The 19,394-nt window shown below is 48.4% G+C and overlaps 1 protein-coding gene across 2 annotated transcripts in view; it reads right to left on the bottom strand.

The window, feature by feature from the left end:
• LOC137472320 (ribonuclease CL2-like) overlaps positions 1 to 19,394 on the bottom strand; it is a 170,570-nt gene that overhangs the window by 121,046 nt on the left and 30,130 nt on the right. The gene's annotated exons all lie outside the window — the stretch shown is intronic.

The raw sequence follows: 19,394 nt of genomic DNA, 5'->3' as shown, positions 1-19,394 counted from the left end.
GCAGTAGCAGGATCTCTCAGCATCCTGTTTGCTGTGTGAGGAACAGTTGGGGCCAGGGCTGTTTAGCAGGAGCCTGCAGCTGGTAATTCCTGTTTACATCCCACTGACCCTGGGGCTTTGCCTGTGTCACATATGGGAAGATGGCCCCATACCACCACAGTGCCTGCGTGTCCTGCAAGTTACACTGTCCCTGATTCCTTCTTGGGTTCAAAGTGGGCTTGGCCCATCCTGGACACCAAGCCACAAGGCTGCCAGGTCTATGGACATGTGCTGTGCCACCCTGGGTTACCCTGTGACTGGCAGGTAGCCAGCAGGCACAATACTTGACCCTGGCTGTATATCATTTATCCTCTCTCTCACCTGAGGAGAATTCTCTTTGCAGAGTGTGGCAGTCACCTGTGTCTTGCCTGATGTAGGAGATGGGAACTGGCTGAGAACAGCGCCTGTGCAGGCAGGACCTGCACTTAGGGGGCTGCAATTTCCTCTGGTCTAGACACTTATGTAGCTTCACTATCCATCTGTGTTTGCCTTTCAGTTGAAACCCTAAATCCCTGGAGGCTGGTATCAAAGCATGATGGCTCAAACAACCCATGCTGTGATTTTTAGCATTAGAGCTGGTTGTCTAAGCCTCTCCTCAGTCTTCATCCCAAAAAGAAAACTTCCTTATCCAGGTGTCCCAGTTGAATGATTTTGTTCTGACCATTCCATTTTGCTGCTTATTCTTCTAGCGTTTTGCATGGGGCAATTCCTAAGAGGGCAAACTGAGGGTTCTCCTTGCTTTCTAGCCATGGCCCCTGCAGCATGTGAGTGCAAGTGGAACACGCTCTGCATTGTGCAAACAGCTGCAGTTGCAATGGGCTTCTCCCAGCCCAGCTCCCAGCTTCCTCCCTGGACACACACACTACTGTCTTTGTGCCTGCTGGGAGGCCAAGGACGAGCCCCGGGCAGGACAGGGTCTGTGATCCCCCTGGCTGGTTGAATGTGGAAGAAAGATCTGTGTGTGCTCCCCAGAGCACAGACAGCAGTAGTCAGCACCTAGCAGGCAGCTCTATGCCCCAGCTATCCAGCCTTTGTGGTGGCACTTCCACAAGCAGATTTATTAGCCTTCCACTTGGCCATTGACCTGCCCCCCTTCCAGGCTGACCATAGTGGTAACAGCAGCCCTGAAGATGTACTCTAGAGGGGTTATCAGAGAGCAGGAATGTGTTGGGCATTAAAGAGCTTGCAAGCACCCATACTGGCAGGGCTCACTCCAGGGCTGCGACCCAGCAGTGGCTTAACATACCCAGGCCTGTGGCCATTGCAGTTTTGGCTGTTCCTCCTGCTCAAAATTCAGTGTGAGGGAGCTGCAGTTTGGGGTCAGCATCCTGTAATGCCTGCAGGGAACAGTAAATCTGTCAGTGAGCACTGAGGCCATTCCTGCTCTCTTTCTGCAACCCAGCTGTGAGTCTGAACACTATTCAGACTGGATCCTGGGAATGAGTTGTTGAAAGCCTTATTAGATGCCCCCCAGGTATTCACTCATCTGTTAACCTCCCTCACTTTCTAAACTGCTGCACTTGGACTTGCCAGATTGCCCAGTGCTGCTTTCAGTTCCGAGAATGAATACAAAAAGCATTTTTACAGCTATATTTATTTTTGTCTGACTCAGTCCTGAAATGGTTGGGAGTAGTTTAGACATGAAGCTCTTGTGCTGGGTTTTGAAGGTGCAGGCCTTTTCAGACAGGAGTAAGAGAGCAGTTAAAGCTGTGTCTGGCTGTGGAAACGCCATGTTTGTCCAGTTCCTGGGCCACAGATCTTGCAAGCTAAAGGGCAAAGCTAATGTTTGTGGGTGCACAGCATGTTGCAACTGGCAAGGCAAAAGCACTGCTCCATGATGGAGGTTCATCTCATTACACTGTAAATGTGACTCACCTGCAAGGACTTTGATCTTCCATTGGGCTGAAACACCTGAAACCAAAGTGCAGATGGCTTATGCATGTGCCTTTACGTATTTGCTGGGAGTTTGGTCAGCTTTCTGGGCCAAACCACTGGACATATGGCCAAGGCCACAGTGGAAAAGACCTGCTTAAACCTTTCCCCTTGAGAAAGCCCTGGGTGGGAGACAGCTGTGCCCTGTGCCTGATCTGGAGGCTGAGAAATTGTGAAACTCCTAGTATATGGGAATTCTTTCTATTAGTTGTGGATGGAGAGATAGCTGCATCTTGTTCCTGTGTTATTTCATTGAGTTACGGAATGTTTTGGGTTGGAAGAAACCTTCCAGATCATGTACTTTCAGCTTCTCTCACCATAGGCAGGGACCTTTTACACTAGACCAGGTCGCCCAAAACCACATCTAATCTAGCCTTCAACACTTTCAGGGATGAAGCATTCACAAATTCTCTGGGCAAACTGCTCCAGTGACTCACTACCCTCACAGTATAGAATCACAGAATATCCTGAGTTGAAAGGCAACTACAAGGATTATCCAGTTCAGCTACTGCCCCATGCACAAGACAACCCCAAGAATCACATCATGTGCCTCAGGGCATTGTCCAAACACTTCTTGAATTCTGGCAGGCTTGGTGCTGTGACCCCTTCCCTGTAAAGAATTTCTTCCTAATATCTAATCTAAACCTACACTCTTTCAGTGTAAAATCATTAACCCTTGTTCTACCACTACATTCTCTTGTAAAATATTCCTCTCCAACTCTCTTGTAGGCCCCTTAGGTGCTGGAATCTGCTGTAAGCTCTTCCCAGAGTTTTCTCCAGGCTGAGCAACTCCAGCTCTCTTAACCTGTCTTCATAAGAGAGATGCTCCAGCCCTCCTCTGGACCTCTTCTGGACTTGCTCCAACAAGTCCATGTCCCTCTCATGCTGGAGGTCCCAGAGCTGGATGCAGCACTCCAGGTAGGGTCTCACCAAAATGGAGTAGAGGCACAGAATCCCCTCCCTTGCCCGGCTGCCCACACTGCTTCAAATGCAGCCCAGGACAAGTTGGCTTTCTGGGCTGCAAGGGCACATTGAAGATCATGTTCAGCTTTCTGTCCACCAAAATCCCCAAGCTTTTCTCCTCTGTGCTGCTCTCAATCTATTCTCTACCCAGCCGGTATTTGTGGTTGGGATTGCCCCAACCCAACTGCAGGATCTTGCACTTAGCCTTGTTGAACATCTCAAGCCTGCCCAGATCTCTTTGGATGGCATCCCTGCCCTGCAGCATGGTGACCACACCACACAGCTTGTTGTCATCAGCAAACTTGCTGAGAATGCACCTGATCCCACTGTCCCTGTCACTGACAAAGACATTAAACAGCTCTGGTGCCAGCCAAGGCCACCTAACACCACTTGTCACTGGTCTCCACTCAGACACTGAACAGAGGACCCCAGCTGTTTTAGTGCCACCACCCAGCCAATTCCTTGTCCACTGAGTTGTCTATCAGCCAAATCCACATCTCTCCGGTTTAGAGAAAATGATGGTTTGTGGGACGGTGTGAAATGCTTTGCACAAGTCTGAGTAGACAATGTCAGTTGCTCTTCCCTTAGCCACCAACACTGTAACCCTCTCATAGAAGGCCACCAAATTTGTGAGGCACAATTTGCCCTTACTGAAGCCATGTTGACTGTCACCAATCACCTTATTATTTTCCACGTGCCTTAGCATAGTTTCCAGAAGGATCTGCTTCATAAGCTTGCTGGGCACCAAGGTGGCACTGAGAGGCTTGTAGTTACCTGTGTTTTTCTTATTTCCTTTTTTAAAAAATGCTTTCCCATTCCCAGTCAGTGGTGCTTCACCAGACTGCCATGACTTCTCAAATATGATGGATAGAGGCTTAGCCACTTCTTCTGCCAATTCCCTCTGGACCCACAGATTTATCTCATCAGGTCCCATGGAGTTGTGCAACTTCAGGTTTCTGAGATGGTCTCAAACTGTTTCTCCTACAGCAAATAGTTCCTCATTCTCCCAATCCCTGCCTTTGACTTTCGCAAGTTGCTTGGTGTGTCTGGAGCACTTGGCAGTGAAGACTGAGACAAAAAAATCATTGAGTATCTCAACCTTCTTTATGTCCTGGGTAATCAAGTCTCTCATTTTCCCTTTTATTACTGATGTGACTATACAAGCTCTTCTTGTTGCCCTTGATGCCCTAGTCAGGTTTAATTCTGTCAGGGTGGGCAGTTCCTAACCTGATCCCTGGCTGCAATTTATCTGTATTCCTCCCAGGTTACTTGGTCTTGCTGCCACCCTCTGTACCCTACCTACAGGAGTCTGAGTTTGTCCAGGGACTCCTTGTTCGTTCATGTGGATGTGGGCCTACTGGCATTTTTTCCAGTCTTCCTCTTCATTGGGATGCATTGCTCTGGAGCTTGTAGCAGGTTATCCTTGAATACTAGCCATCTTTCTGCCCCTCTTCCCTTCAGGCCTCTAAAAAGCAGATCCCTGAAGAGGCCAAAGTCTGTTGTGGCCAACATGTAGGACCCAGTATTTGGCCTTGTCATACCTTGGCACCTCGATCCAGAGCCTTCCTACCAGCATATCCCATGTCTTGTTCTCTCCTTGGGGTGAATTGATCCAATTTCAAAGTGTTTCATACCTGACTTGAATTGAATATCACCTGGATTATGTCAAATCCTGTCTTTGCCAGGTCTTTAAGGTCAACTGATGGGTCTACTTTCTGGCATTCCTCTAGCCTTTTTTTCTGTAACATTATCCACAATATTTCTAAGACAGTGTATCGTGACTTCTAACCCACAGTATGGAAGCAGTGAATAATGTGAAAGCCAGGACCGTTTTCCTGCGGTTCCTTTCTGTATATTTCTTTCTAGTCTGACTGTAAGCCAGGAATAGCTCTTGTCAAGGTGCTTTATTTGCTCTAATTTTACATCCATCTTTCATCTAGATGGTATTTCCCTTTCTGACAAGAAGTCTGAAGGGGATAACACAAAGTCCTTTATGGAGGTTAAAATTTTCACATCTGCTGCTTACCCTTTATCTGCCAGATCTTTAAGAGAGGAAATTTAAATGGTTTGGTATAAAATAGTTCTTAAGAAATTGCAGTTATTTGCTTCTCAGTCCCCATACTAGCCCCTTGGTGCCTCTGAACTAATCCTTTGTGTAGCTCAATTTTCTAGACACTGAATTATGGATCTATAACTTGACTTCAAGCCTTTTAAACAGTATGCTGTGCTCATTCTGTGCCATTTCCTTGTTTCCACTCCAGCAGGTCTTGGAGAGTATGTCTTGGGAACTGGACACAGCTCCTCCTCTGATAATGAGTGTTGCTGTAGCTCAGTTTACCTGGCTAAAAATTCAGGAACCTCTTATTTCACAATCTTGGCTCATTTCCTGACCCCTTTCTCTTCATCATTAAGGCTGAATGCTGGGGCAAGAGTTTGGTTGTAGGTGCCTAAGAGAGAGACTGTAGTCATCATTTTATATTGGTGGTTTGTGGAGGGTAATGGATCTCTTCAGTGAGATATTCACCTCTAGATTCAACTTTTATGTGGAAGCTAAATGCACAAAAGGCAGCAGAGCCATCAGTTTCTTGCATGTGCTTTCCTCAAATGAATAAGGGTGATGTTCTTACCCATCTCTTGGTCCTTCCTCTTCACTCTCCCAGTGTTGCTTCTCATGTCTATCACATTAGCTGTCTCCTCACTGGAAGCCAACACTGGGCACAGAGCTAACTGGCTCGGTCTAAGGCCACCTGCAAATGTTTGAGCTTTGCTAATTCTCAGATCTTTCCTCTGCTCTGTTTTCCCCCTCCCCTCCCTTTTATAAAAAACTGGTTGCAAGGAATTACTACTGTAGCACTGGGATTTTAGGGAAAAAAAAATCTCCTCTAAGAGGAGAGGCAGCCCTGGGACAGCTCCTCAGAGCAGGGTTGGCCTGCCACCTTTGGGGGTTTGGTTGTGTTGGTTAGATAAAACCACCTGGCTTGCCCCAGCACTGGGAACAGTCTTGCTCCCAGAGGCAGGCTGGACCAGAGACTGGGGAGGGCTCTTCCCTACAGTGCTGCCATGGGCCTGCAAAAGAAAATATTCAGTCCCTACCAAAGCCAGGTTATTCCCTCACATCGGGAGCACATCTGCACTGCACTTGGACACAGCAGACCTCTCTTTCTGCAAGGTGGCCCCATGTTACTCATAGGTATGATGGCAATACAGCACATGCAGGAGAGCTGACCTTGCACTCCTCCCTCAGGCCTGTCACTGCATTTGGAATAGTCTTACTGAAATGTCTGAACTTGCAAGCTTGGTGCTGAGCTTCCTGAACACCAGAATTTGGGATTTAGTAGTAGGGCTGGGAATGCTTCTATCTTTTCCCATGGCCTGGACTGCCTGGATGCCCTGGGAGCTGGTGCCTGTTCCATTGTTTTACTGTCTTTGCTACTGCAGCAGTAATTAGGATAAGGCATAATTACAAAGTTTGCTCTGTGATATATGCAAGGCCATTGAACTGCATTGCAAAGTCCTCTGTGTTTTCTGCCCTTTTTAGTTCTGTGACAAATGCAGACCCTTTGGTTTAAAGTGGGAAGCTTGTGGCAATGTAGGTATGAGATGGCACTAAGTTCCATGCTCCCATCTTCATCCCACAGACCCTTCATCTGTCCTCTCCAAGGTAGCCTATGGGTACTCAAGATGTAAAATATGGCAATTGTGGATGTAGACAAATTATTGTAGTTTAGGTGCTTGGTAGAGAAATAATGGCCAAAAAAATCTGGAGATGTGTCCTGGAGGTCAGCAAGAGATAAAAAGGTATTCCCATCTTTTGGAGACATCCAGAATTATCCAGGCAGCACCAGTGGTACCTGGCACAGGGAACTTACGGGGCATGTTTTTCGAGGGTGGGCAGAAGGTATCATGCAAAGATGGCTCAGCTTGGCTCTTCTAGCCTTTCACACCAGTGCCTGCCTTTGGATGATGGAGTAATGGGCTTGCTCCCAAGACACACCCCAGATCAGACAGCAAAGACGACCCATTTTTTTCCAAGAAGTTCACTGCAGACCTTGGAAAATATGGCAGTTTACAGCTTGGTCCCTAAATAAACTTGTGCATGTTTTTGCTAACTACCACTAGAACTCTTCCTTCAGCCCTCTGATTCACCAAGACCTACCTTGTTTTCACATACCAGCAATGCCTCCGGAGCTGGGCAGTTATCAGAGGACAATGAATCACCTAAAACATCTGCTAACTCATTCTGTAGGAGCTCGTCTTACTCATAGCACAAATTCCAACTCTCAGCTGCTCTGAAAATTTTTTACCCACAACATATGCAGCCACTCCCGGTCACATTTTTGCCATCTCAGTGAGGGACACAGGCCCACATAGCTGGAAGACAAGGTCAGCAGCTGCAAATCTCACAGAGGGACCAAGGATTTCCCTTCCACTGAGGAGGAGACTGGTACCCATCCCTGATGCTTGTTTTTAGAATTTTTTTTTTTTCAATGGTAGAGGTTCTGAGGTTTTTTTGCTATAACACCAGACAGAGAATTCACTTGGTGGTTGGTGCCTCTAGGGCAATAATGTGCCAGCAGGCTTGTCTTAGCAGGGCTGACCCTTCAGAGAGATGTTCGACTTGATGTCAGCTACATCTGCAAAGCCAAACAGGATCTAGTTCTGATCCTGCTTTTTTTTTCTGCCTTGGCTGGATTGGCTTCTAGACTGCTCCATAAATCATTGTCCAGTGATAAAATACCAAGGGGGCCTGGGTTTGTCTGACTTCTTGAGAAGTCAGATTTTATCTCAGTAAACACAGCCCCTGGGACTTGATGATCTTAAAGGTCTTTTTCAACCTAAACAATTCTATGATTTTATGGCCTTTGTGCACCTTGGATGTTCTCAGGAAGGAATGTAATTGTGGGCCCTGGATGAGGCACAACAGTACTACCAAATGGTTCTGTTCCAAGAAATAGGAAGATTTCATCTTGGTTTGTAGCATAAACATTTAGGAATTCTGTGTGGTTTTCAGGGAGAAGACCTGTTGCTCTACCTTCTTGTACCTCTATGTTCCCTTGGACTGTATCCTTAGCCATCACACCCTCTGTGCCAGGAAGCCTATAAGGCATTACAGACCTCAGGTCTCAAGTGTTTTTTTTGTAGGTGGGCAACATTCAACCAGTTCACTCTGTCGCCTCATGTGGGGTACTGTCCCTCCCCTCTGTGGCTGTGCAACAGCATCAACTGGCTTAGCACAGTCCTGTGGCATAAGTGTGCCCTCCTGTGAGGGGTTATTGCTTCACTCCATCACAGAATGGCTGGGGTTGGAAGGGACCTCTGGAGGTCATCTAGCCCAATTGCCTTTGTCAAGCACAGCCACTTCCAGTAGGCTGTCCAGGGCAATGTCCACTCAGCTTTGGAATACCTTCAAGGATGGAAATTCCACAGCCTCTCTCTGGACAACTGTGCCAGTGCTCAGTCACCCTTATAACAAAGCTGCCTTCCAGATGGTCAGCCTCCATCATGTATGAGAATTTAGATGGAGTCTGTGCAACTTCTTGGGCAATCAGTGCTGGTGATTAGTTATTCTCACAATAAAAAAGTATTTCCTGGTGTTCAGATGGAACTGCCTCAGTTTGTGCCCATTGCCTCCAGTCCTGTCATTGGGCACCACTGTAAGGAGCCTGGCTTCACCTTCTTTGCCCACTCCATTCAGGTATTTATAGAGATGAATAAGATCCTGCCTGAGTCTCCCTTTTCCAGTCTGAACCCAATTTCTCACTGTCTTTCTTCCCAGGGAAGATGCTCCAGTCCCTTCATCATCTTCATAGCCATGTCTCTCTTGTACTGTGGAGCCCAGAGAAGAAACAATTCACACAGAGTGGCCTCACCAGTGCTGAGCAGAGGGAAGGATTACCTCCCTCCACCTGCTGGCAGCATTCCTCCCAGTGCAGCCCAGGACACTGTTAGCCTTTTCTGCGAGGGCGCACTGCTGGCTCACATTCAACTTGGTGTCCACCAGGTCCCTGAGGCCCTTTTCTAACAAGCTGCCTTCCAAATGGGTGGTTCACAGGGTGTACTGATGCCTAGCATTGTTTCCTTCCAGATGCATTTACTTTCCACTTCTCTTTGTTGAACTTCAATTAAAGCTCATTTGCCGTCAACCTGTTTCCCCAGCCTGTCCCTCTGAACAGCAGCCACTCCTCCCAGTTCCCTGTCACCAGTAAACTTGCAGAGGACACAGTCTGCCCCATCATCCGTATCATCAATAAAGATATTGGACAGGATCAGTCCCAGACTTGACACTGAATGGCATCTAACAAGACTTCCTACCCTCAACTGACACCTGTGTCAGGCCATTCACCCTGTTTTCAATCCACCTCACCCTCTGGAGTTAGGAAGGCTAAAGTTGAACTGAAATTTAATTTGGACAGGGATGCTCAAACAATCTTCCTGTATTCCCCCCAGGTTTCCACCCTCCATGGGCTCCCTTTGTGTATCTGGGTTTGGCCAGGAGCTCCTTATTCATCCACATGGGCCACCTGGCACTTTTACCTGGCTATACATTTGTTGGAATGGAGGTCTCATGAACTTGGAATATTAACTAAATTTTTTACCTACCTTTCCCCTTACCTCTTCTGTCCAGGGCCTTATCTCCTGGGACTCTTGCAAGCAGATCTTAGAAGAGGGCAAAATCTACTCTCCTGAAGCTTGTTTTTCACCCTCTTCCTTCCCCTTGGGATCCTCAGCTCCAACATCTCATGGTCACTGAAGCAAAGGCTGCTTTTGAACTTCACTTCTGAGCCCCTCCTTGTTGATGACTATGAGGTTCAGCACAGCAACTCTCCTTGTTGCCTCCTTTGTCTCTTGGAAGAGGAATTTATGATAGGTGCACTCGGGGAACCTCCTGGATTCTTCATGTCCTGCTATGTTGTCCCTCCACCATATATCAGGGTGGTTAAAGTCCACCCTGATAAGGACACCAGGACCTGTGAACTGCCATTACTCCATTCTGTAGAGGGCCTCATCCAGTTGTTCCTCCTGGTCAGGTGGCCCCTAGCAGACACTCATTGTGATAACATCACCTTTGCCCATTCTTCCTATAGTCCTAGTCCATAAAGTCTTGGCTGGCTCCTTACCCATCCCCAAGCAGAGCTCCATGCATTCCAGATGCTCACACACATGAAGAGCAGCTCCCCATCCTCATCTGCCCATTCTGTCCTTCCTAAATCCTGTTTCCCTCTGCTGCCACACTCTAGTAATGGAATTTATCCTACCACAAGACTGCAGCCCTGCAGCTGCACACAGATCTCTGATTCCCCCATCCTGCATGCATGAGTGTACAGATGTTTTAGAGAGCTCCTGGAGAGGCTTTGGGGGATTTCTCCACAGTGGTGCCACACTTCCTTGCTTAAGCCTGGTGGGTGATTTTGAGATCCCTTCCTGTCACACCACCCTTTGCTCAGCCAACCCATGTGCCACTCCCTCCTAGGGCTGCTGACTGCTTTCTCTCCCTGTCGCTCCTAGTTCAGACAGTGGCTTTGAGCACACAGACGCGCTGACGTTTCCTTGCAGCCGTGCCCATGCTCATGGGTGTGTCAGCCGACAACTCAGTGTGTCCATTAGCTAATTGAGCTGAGTTTCACTGTTTGCTTAAATTGCACCGAAAACAGTTTGCATTCCATTGTCTCCATTCTCCTGTGAGTGCTACTGACTGCCACCTTTTAGGAGCAGCAGACTTCCAGAAAGCAGATAGATCTCTGTCTTGCATCTTCCTACAGCTGTGAGAGCACAAACTGGACATAAGAAGATTCATCCTCAGCCCAGGAACTTGGCTGATGTGTTTCTAGGCCTGGCCCAGTCCTGCTGAAGGCTAAGTGGTTGATGACTGCATTAATCTCATCTGCTGCAGGTGAGATGGTGCCTCTGTTTGCTCTCAGAGCAAACTCTGGTCAAAGGTTGATGTAATTGATACACATGCCTTAGTCACTTCCCAGTTGACTTGGAGAACTCCATTTTGAAAATGTCCTAGGAGGCATGTCTGACAAATCTCTGGCAAATACAGTTTAGTTCTGAAATCCACTGATTTTCCTCTAAAAAAGTCCCCTTTGGGTATTTCCCGGGCTAGGTACAGCCTAGGGTGGAATATTCTCTGCACTTACTCCCTGACAGCCAGGCCGAGTGCTCCAGCTGCTCTTCTCTCAGTAACCCCAAACACTCGGGATGTGTCAGCACAGATGCAGCCCTGGGTGACATGTACTACTGGGGCTAGTTTGTCGTGTAAATGGGAATGGATGGTCTGGCAAGGAGCTGTGAGAGTTCTTCAGTACCAACACAGATCCCCCCCTGCTTGGGACAAAGTGGTTTTGGTTGATGTTCTACTTGTGGTGTGGAGGCAGACACTATTCAAGATCACCAGGAGCTGCCACCTGGACACCAGCTGGCAGGACACCTGGAGATGTGGAGCTCAGCCTCTTGCTTTGGCCTTGGTGTCCCCAGGCTGAGTATGATAGTCTCCAGGGCCAGAGCATTTCCTTACAGGAGAGCAGTACTTTGCTGTTTGCAGGTCTGGAGAAGCCCAGGGACCTAAGGAACATGAAACAGGAGCAAAGCTGAGAAATGTTTGCTGGCTCATGGAAGTTTCCAAAGCCTCTCCTGGGAATTACCCTCCTCTGCTGTTGCCTCGTGTTCACTCTCCTCCTGTTCCCACTTTCTGACACATTAGTTTTGTTTCCCTTTTGTTTAGTGGCTGTAGAGAAGTCCTTGGGTATTATCAACATCTCTTTCTGTTTGGACTCATCCAAGTGTTTTGCCTTATTTTCATACTTTTCCTATCATCACACGTACCCAGAGGCATGGAGAAATCTTCCCTGCTTTCCAATTCTTGGACTCACAGCTGGGGCAGGCCACTGATCCCAGGGCTATTAGCATGCAATAAAACCAATGGTCAGGGAAATGTCTCCCAGAGCAGTCTGCGGAGATGAGGACATGGTCACAGTACTCGGTGGGTGTCCTATAGGTACAGCAGCTCTGGTCCTCCCAGGCCTTCCCACATGGTCCAGCTGGGCCAGCCCCCAGCAGGGAGGGATGGTGAGAGCCTGCACGTTCTTCTGCTGGTGCTCATCCTTTGAGGGAGCTGTGTTAGAAGGCTTCCTGCCTTCTCTGAGTCATGTCAAAATCAGTCGCAAATATTCTCTTTGAAGCTCTTCACACAGCACTGAAGCGATCTTGCCTTCAAAGCAGTTGCTGGAAACAGGCAGACTGCTTAAAAGGCATTTGAGCGCTCTCACATCATGTTCAGGCTGTATTAAAATTTTACCGTGCTGTTTCGCACCTCAGATGAATCACAGTCGCTCCTGAAAAGCATCGGGGGCTAGAGGGGGAGGGTGGGATGTGTTCAAGGAAGGGGCTTTTGAAAGGGATTATTAATGCACAGAGATGTTTTGGTGTCTGAGAAAGGCCCTGAATGGCAGCTCTGTGCTTTCTTTCTCTGTGTTCATTATCAGTGAAGGGTGTAGCTTCTGAAGAGCTGAACAGAGCGAGGGGAGGACATGGCTGGTGCTCAGGCGGGGATGAGCAGGGGAGAGGACGTGGGAACAGAGGGAGGTGGGTGCTGGCTGTCTCCCTGAGAGGCAGTTTCAGGTTACGAGTTCAATGCCTGCCTCCCTTTGGGAGGCTGCAATACGGCAAGTCGGCAAGTCGTTTCTTGATGTGCAAACAATTAAAAAGAGGGTGTGTGAGTGTGGAAGATAGAGAAAGCAAACACCTCCTCTGGGATCTGGCTGTCTCTGCAGCTGCTCACCTAAGGCACCTCTTGTGGAGGGAGTTTCACACAAGAAAAATAGCTGGGGGCATCAGGTTACTTTCAGGATGGTGTTTGAAAGACTAAGAGGTCTGCCTTAAACCTCAGGGTATAAAGGGTATTCCTCACTCTTTTACACAGGCATAGAGTGGGTCTCTTGGGTGGTATCAGGGTTTACAGTTGTCCTTTTGGTGTTCCCCAGGGTTGCCCTGTAATAGTGGAGAGAGGGCTGTGTGGGGAGGCAAGAGGTCAGGGTGCCTTTATTCCCCTCCCAGCAGCATCCTTGGGCACAGGGAGCACATTTCCTGCAGTGACAGCCTGCCCTGGGGGTGCAATCAGGACTGCCTGAGGGCTTCGTTTTCTTCAGGTTTGACACGGTCTCCCGAGTTCTACAGAGCCTGCTGGCTCCTTCAGCCTTGTTTTCTGGAGAAGGGGTGTTCCAGTCCACAAGGCGAGGAAGTGCATGTCTTTGCCTCTTCCTCTTGCCTGAAAATTCCCTGACCCCCTGCACCATCCCAGCCTCTATGCAAATAGGCTGCCCAAAGCCACTTGCCCTCCTGCAGACTCACATAGCCAGGCCTCCTGGGCAGGTGGAGAGGCCAGGAGAGGAGTCAGACATTCGCTGGTGGGGTGGGAAGCGCCTCCTTCCAGCTCTCTGGAGGCTGGGGTGCTGACAAGGAGCGAGCAATTGGACTAGTGTGTTTCCATCCCAGGAAGATTTTGGCACACAGGGCTGACAATACTTGCTGCCTGTGTGTGTCAAGTGCTGGCACAGGGTGTGCCTTGACAGGGCAGATCCATCACATGGCAGCTGGATCAAGGATGGGCGAAACCCTGGTCCTGCTCCTGACAGAGGAGGATGCTTTTCTATTTCTGCTCACTACCTATTCACTCCAGATCTAGGAAGCAGAGGGGGAAGCCTCCATTTTGTTCTTTTTTTTTCAATGCTAAATTTTCATTCTTCTTTGCCTGCCTCAGTGAGCTAAGCATCAAACCAAGGGCTCTATATATCCCCTAGGAGTAAAATGCCCCTCAAAATAAGTCCTATTTCTTTCTGCTGAAGCTGACATGTGCTGTCTCAGTTATCTAAAAGCAGGGGGGGAAGAAGAGGCACACAGGCCGAGTTCAGCCTGCTTCCACTCCCTCTGTCCTGCTTGATTTGCTGCTGCCCCTCATCATACTGATGCCTGTCACTCTGCTGACAGCATGAGAGACAAACACCAGTTTGCCTTGGCCAGAAAACTTGCCTTGCAAAGAAAAAAAGCCAGCTCAGGGCTTTTCACTTGGAGAGAAAGAGAGTGAGAAGAATAGACTTGAAAGCAAATTCCCATGGTATTTTTGCTTAGGGTGAGAGGTTTTCCCACGCTCCATTGGAAAGAGTGCAAGGAGCAAATGTTTCCCAGTGCCTGCACACACCAAACACTGCTGAGGAGCAAGGAAAAAAGCCATTCTCATTGGAGACAGGCAGAAATCAGTGGTGTGCTCTCCCGCAGTGCCTCATGCCTGTGTGTCTGCTCCTGCCATGCCAATGGCTTTTTCAGGCCTAGTTATGTTTGCTGGCTGTGGTGGGAGTGTCAAACCCTGGAGTACTCTGACATGAGGACAGTCTCCCACAAAGCTGCTCCACTGTGCCAGAAGCTGTTGCTCCTTCTGTGAGAGTCCCAGATACTGAACCGGGAAGAGACCGATGGGTTTGTTTCCCAAGTTGACACCTGGGGAGCTGTTTGAAATTTTTTTGTGTTTATCTGGCACTGGTCAAGGACTATTACCTTACTCCGTGAGACTTTTGCTACTCTATCCAAGGAAGGCTGGGAAAGCAAGCATGGTTCGCTCCATTTCCTGGGTCAATTGCTTTGTCTGGCTCAAGCCCTGTCCCTCACCAATTTCCTTGGTCTGATTCCTGACTCCTATCTTCAGAGTCAAGAACTGACTGAAAACTGATCTGAAAAATCAATTAACATCTTGCCCTTTGCCAGTCATCAGCCCAGTCTTCAGGAGCAACCTTTCCTGGAACACCAAGTGCTTTGGGGCCTCCCCCAATCCTTTCCAAGTCCATGTACTTTCCACAAAAAGCCAGTGTTTAGCAGCCAGTCTCCAGCAGGGCTGTGCAAAACTCATCCATGCATGGGAGAGCGTGCCCATGCAACTCGCGCCCTGGGAACCGGTTGGTTCACCAGCTCTGCAAGCAGAGGCCTGTCTGGTGAGGGAGTCTGTGTCTCAGCTCTTGAGGAGCCATGTGTCTTTAAAACACCCCAAGGATGACAGATTTGAGGGCAGCTTTTGGAAATGAGGAGCCAGCTGAGGCTGGGGATGCTCAGCAGGCATCCATGAGGATTTGGTTCAGCTTTTCAAGGAGACTCATATCAGGGGAAGTCTGGAAGCTGGCGCTCACTAAGCTGTTTAGAGGTGTGGGCCCTGCTTCATCCCAAGGTGATTAGGGATGCTTGGAAGTCTGTCCTGATAAATGCCCCAGCAGCCTAGTGAGCCTGCTGCTTCTCTCAGCAGGCCAAGTAAAGAGCATTTCTGTCAACAAAAGCCCTGCCCAGGGGCAGTTTAAAACACAGAGCTGGCGTCCGATTGCTGGTGCATCTCGGCATCTTCTCATCAACGAGAAACCGTCTCCTTTGCCCCCTCCCCTTGTCTTTGGTCTTGCTCGAAGAAAGCCGTGACTGTATCCTGCAAGAGCTGGTATCTGCTCCTGAGATCTCCCTTTGTTTGGCTGCCAGCTCTCTGCACCTGCGTGCATGCCTGCTCTTCCTCCCCGCTGCGGTTAGTCCTTCCCTCTCCCAGCCCATGGGCAGGAAAGAGGGTTTTAGCCGGGTCCAAGGGCTAAGGGAGTATTTGGCAATGGCAAGCATTCCCACTCCAACGGCAGTCCAGATGTAAGTGGGATGGCACACGCAGGCAGCTTGGCTATTTGTGAATGAAGCATGAGTTGCTCTGTGATTAACCCTCTGGAGGGATCTTGCCCAGATCTGTCCCGATGGGAGCTGGAATCTCCATGTTTCCTTTGCTAATTGAGCCTGAATTGTATTAGCTAATCCCATCCCCAAATCCCCCAGCTGTCCAAAGCTTACTAAGAGCAACCACACACGCTGGCTGGGAGTTTGTGCTTGTCTCCTATTGGGACAGGGATTACTGTAACAAAGTGTGTGTAGTTTTGGAGTTTTGGAGTGGGGTTTTTCAGCCTTTTTTTTTTTTTTTTGGGGGGGGGGGGGGTGGGCTGTGGGAGAAGGGAATCGTTTTTGCTTGGCAATCCGTAGCCGACTGCCACAATCACTATCTCTCATTCCACAGAGAATATGCATTGTAAGAAAAAAAGACACTGTCATGACAGGTGATGTTGAACCAGGGGATACACAGAGTTAATGTGAGTCAGATGCTATGTGCTCCCATGGTCCACTCTGTCTCATGGTGCCCACCCCCAGGTTTGTTCCTTTTCTTGCATGAATCACTGGGACAGGCTAATTTGGAGGCAAATACCTGCTCTGCCCTTTTCCTAGAGTGTGCTCCAGATTACCACCAGACTCTACATCAGCATCACCAAGACCCTTTGAGTGATGGCAAGAAGCAGATGAGGCCCCTGGCCAGCATGGGCTCCAAGTATTCACCAGCTACACAGGGAAAGGAAACAAGCTGGATGGACCCACTTGAGGGCATTCCCTGTCCAGGAGGAACCGCAGCAGACAGACCATCAGCCCAGAGAAGCCTCTCCTCTAGAGACCTTGCTTGACTGGAAGGAGGAGATGCTCTGTTACAGTTTCATCTTTTAAAGAGAAGCAGGGACTGGCTCATTAAAATCTTACCTATGCCATCCTCGTTGGCTTGAGCTTTTGTAGCCTCTTCTCCCATCCAAACTACCTCGAGAGAGCAGGGACTGGAGCAGCTGTGGGAGTCCCTGGCCACAGCATACAAAGCCCACTTATTATCAGCACTGTCATATGCCTCTCTGCCCCCTCCCCCTTCCCAGCTCCACCACAACCGCTGCATCCCAGCAGTGCAAGCCGAGCATCCATCAAAAGGGCTATTATCCCACGATTTCTTAACAGTCACTGTTGCTTTTGGGTATGCAGAACCAAGCTCCCCCTTTGACACAGTGCCCTGAGCAAAGGAATAGCAGTGCCTGTCGCTGGCTGGCATTCTGATCTGCAGATTGTCATAGAAGCCGGGGTGGGATGGGGAGCTGCTGCCTGAACACAGGGTTGGGTTAGCAATTTAGGCCTTCCCTCCAGTCCTACAAGGTAGACAGGTCCTACAGAGTTCATACTTTTGGCCTCCAGATGTTAGCAGTGAGGGTAACTCCCATGGAGAGAGACCACATCCTTCATTCTTTATGGTTGATGCTTTTAATCTGCTCTTCCTGGACTGGGGGAGAAGAAAGGCACAGAAACAGCCACCAACCTCTAGAGTAGGCAAAGGGTCTGAAGTGCATGGAGAGGCAGCTTCCAGAGATGTGCACATTGACTCAAGCAACTTCTGACTGGCACTAGGTGCTGACATCCCCAGGAGCCAGCTGGAGAGTGCCCCTTTGCCCTTTCACTCCACAGGCAGGAGGTGCTGGCATGGTTGCTCCTGGCTCCATCACAGGTGCCTTTTTCTTGCTGCATATGAACAGGTAAACTGGTTTCAGCACAGACAGTGCCACCTCACTTCCACACACAAGATCTACCAGCTGTGACACCATGGGCAAAGCTGGAGTCCTGGCAGGGATAGGCAGACACCCCAGCACATCAGGGACCATGGCCAGGAGGAGATCTGTGCCCCACAAGTGGAAACTCAGATTTACTCAACCACACAGTGTAGACCATAACTGATAAAAGGTATCACACTTTTCCTGTTGCTGGGTACTTTTAAGTTCTTGGAGTATAAAGCACTATTGGCGCCAGCAATCTTGGTAACTGGGCAACTTTGCTGGTCATGAGTGATGCTGAACCCATCTCCAGAGAGCTTTGCTTCTTTTCTCTGCCTACAGAGATGCTCACTGTGGGTTTGTGCCTGTTTGCCTGCCTGCTCCCAAGGGGTTACTCTTACAGATGACTCTTTGAAAGCAAAACTCAGTAATGGTCTCCCTTCTGCCAGTGAGGGATGACTTGAAGCTCCAGTCATCCAGTCATCCTAAAGTTTCCCTTTGTGCTGTCAGGGTTGCTCTGAGCCATGTGCCTTGTTGTGTGACAGTGTTCTGGAAAACAATACATTGGGAGACATATGGCTGGCTAGGATATGTAGTCATGTCTTAGCAGGCATTGTATACTGTTTTCCACTTGAGAGGGCTTCTTTTCTGCCAGTTTTCTTGGACACTGAGAAAATACCAAAGCTGGACAATGATGAATACTGTACTGGGGAAACCATGTGATTTTACAGACACGTAAAATCCATCCTGCTTGGTCTCAGACCTTACGGAATAATTGTTTTATAAAAACTAAAGGTTGTTCATGTTCAATTTTCTACTGAAATCTCTGGGCATTCACAGGCTGACTTCATTAGAAAAAAAAAGAAACTTTAATTATCTTGTAATCCCAAGGCTTCTGGCATGGGAAATGTTTTCCTACTTGGGGTAAACATCTCAGGAGATTTCACTCAGTTCAGTGCTGTTCCAGTGTGAACATAGCATGAATTTTAAATCTGGTTTTTCTTCTCAAAGCTGTCCTAGACTCTTCACTAAGATGGCTTGCTGAGAAAATTATAGCGGTCTTATTGAAAAAAAATCGTGGCCCTTTTTAAAGGTACCCTTTTCAGGTATGAAATTCAGATACTTGTATTTGAAGAAGTTTACCACCCTCCAGGATTAGCCAGCCATGGAGCCACAACCTCATCTGTGCTGGTTAGAGCTAGTTTCTTTCCTTCAAACTGTCTAAAATAGAGAAAATGTCAGAATTTTGGGCCATTTGTTTTCCCAGCTCATTTTCCCATCCCACAGATGAGCTGATCTGTGCTAGGAGAGAGGTTTCTGTCATGGTGAAGGCATTTCTGAGAGATAATTTACTCGTACGACTGGGTGTGCTGGCACTGGGATCCCGTGTACAAAAAGATGCAGCAAATTGATTGTGAGTGGTTTGCTTGAAAAAATAAGTGGGAGGCTGTTAAGCAGATGTCTTCATGGCAATACAGCAAATTAAGTGGAGGAGTTCTGGGGTCTCTGGACTGCTTTAATAACTGAAATAACTGATCAAAAAAGGAGAGAGAACATGAGCAGGCAGCCACAACTGCAGAAGACCAGCCAGCCGGGATGTTTGCAAACTGTGCTACTGCCAAAATTCCCTGAAGGGGAAGAATTTACTGGGATGTTTGGTTCCTGAGAAAGATTTTTTTTTTTTTGGTATAAGTGCTGTGCATATCTCCAGTTTCTGTTTTGTTATTTGGGGCTTGGATTCTCCATTATGCAAGCCTATTTGCCTTTTTAATCCACTATTATGTATGAGACTAGGAATGCTTTGTCGCACTAAACAGGAGGTGACTTAAGTAAGGAACTGAACTAAGGTCCTAACCAGGGCAGGGGGAGAACTGTTTTGGTTTTCCCAAATAATTTCATAGTTTCAAAGAATTTAGATGCTCAAAACTACACACCACAGAACAAGTACCAGGGTAAATGAAGACTTTCCCAGCCTGCCCTAAAGCATAGCTCAGACACTACAGCGAACAAAATCCCATCCTGTTCCCTTTTAATGAAGCCCAGCCTCCC

The sequence above is a fragment of the Anomalospiza imberbis genome, chromosome 4, assembly GCF_031753505.1.
Source record: "Anomalospiza imberbis isolate Cuckoo-Finch-1a 21T00152 chromosome 4, ASM3175350v1, whole genome shotgun sequence".
NCBI classification, from domain to species: domain Eukaryota; kingdom Metazoa; phylum Chordata; class Aves; order Passeriformes; family Viduidae; genus Anomalospiza; species Anomalospiza imberbis.
The sequence above is the reverse complement of the archived record's forward strand: the minus strand, read 5'-3'. Positions and strand labels throughout refer to the sequence as shown.